The sequence below is a fragment of the Haliaeetus leucocephalus genome, unplaced genomic scaffold, assembly GCF_000737465.1.
Source record: "Haliaeetus leucocephalus isolate CR32 unplaced genomic scaffold, Haliaeetus_leucocephalus-4.0 Scaffold2, whole genome shotgun sequence".
Lineage (NCBI taxonomy): Eukaryota > Metazoa > Chordata > Aves > Accipitriformes > Accipitridae > Haliaeetus > Haliaeetus leucocephalus.
In genome coordinates, this window is record NW_010972438.1 from 14,514,666 (window position 1) to 14,515,740 (window position 1,075).

The following is a 1,075-nucleotide window of genomic DNA, read 5'->3' on the forward strand; positions in this document are numbered from 1 at the left end:
CCTTTTGTTCTCTCAGCCGCGAAATTCCGTCTCCGGCGGAAAGCTTTCCCGGCCGCCGGGCAAACGGCTTGTCCGAAAAGGGGGTTCGTTTCCCACACAAGGCGCAGATGGGCGTAGACTGCGCGCGGATAAAGCTCTTTGATACTGAGGGTTCGGGTTCGTTTACTGTTTGTGAGAAAACATTTCATGTCTGGGTTGAAACTTGAAACGGAGTAGTCCTGGGCTGTGAAAACGTGTTAGGAAGGTGCCCAGGGCTTTTGAAAACGGATCTAAAATTCTCCCCAGCTGCTCTTGTGGGTTCTGCCCACACAGATTAAAAAATCAGGATTTTAAAGGCTCTGTCAAATGCGGCCAAGTGGGTAGTAAATCTCTGGAATTTCTTAAAATTTCCATTTACAGTTCTATAAAACATAGAAGCTTAGCAACAGCTATCTGGTTCGTGAGGGTATTGTCATTTCTCAAGCATTCTTGCTGTGATCTGGAACAAGAAGGTTTTTATCTGCTTTGTGCAGGCAGAGCGCTGGAGCGAAGAGACTTACTGACTTGCTTAGGCTGTGTTAGTGGGAGACTAAGAAATTTAAGGTAAGATTTTTCCAAGTATCTGCTGCTTTTTTTTTTTTTGATCACAAGAGTATATTAGTAGCCTGGTATCGTACAAAGCGCAAGAATCACCCTTTCTGTGAATAAACAGGCGCTGAATGAGCATTCTGTTTTGGGCAGGTGAACCTTGTTAACGGTAGGGATCTAGGCAGGCACAGCTCCCTTCCCAGGGCAGCGTGCTGCTTCGTCTTCGAGGGAAGAAGCCTGCTCTGAAAGCGGGAGGGACGCGGTTAAAGGTCTGGCCGCGAAGTCAAGGGCTTTGCACTAAAGCCGTCGGGGAGCTGAGAAGGGCCGTGGTCGCTGCCCGCAGGTGCGAAGGGCGCTGCGGGGGGAGGTTGGTGGTGCGGGCGCTGATTTCCTCGGCGGAGGCGGGCTGGCAACCGCGGGCTGTCTCTGAAATGGCGTCAGGGAAGGCGGCCGGCGTCGGGGCTGGGGCTGGGCAAGCGTGTCCCGCCAGAGCCCCCGAGGTAGACCC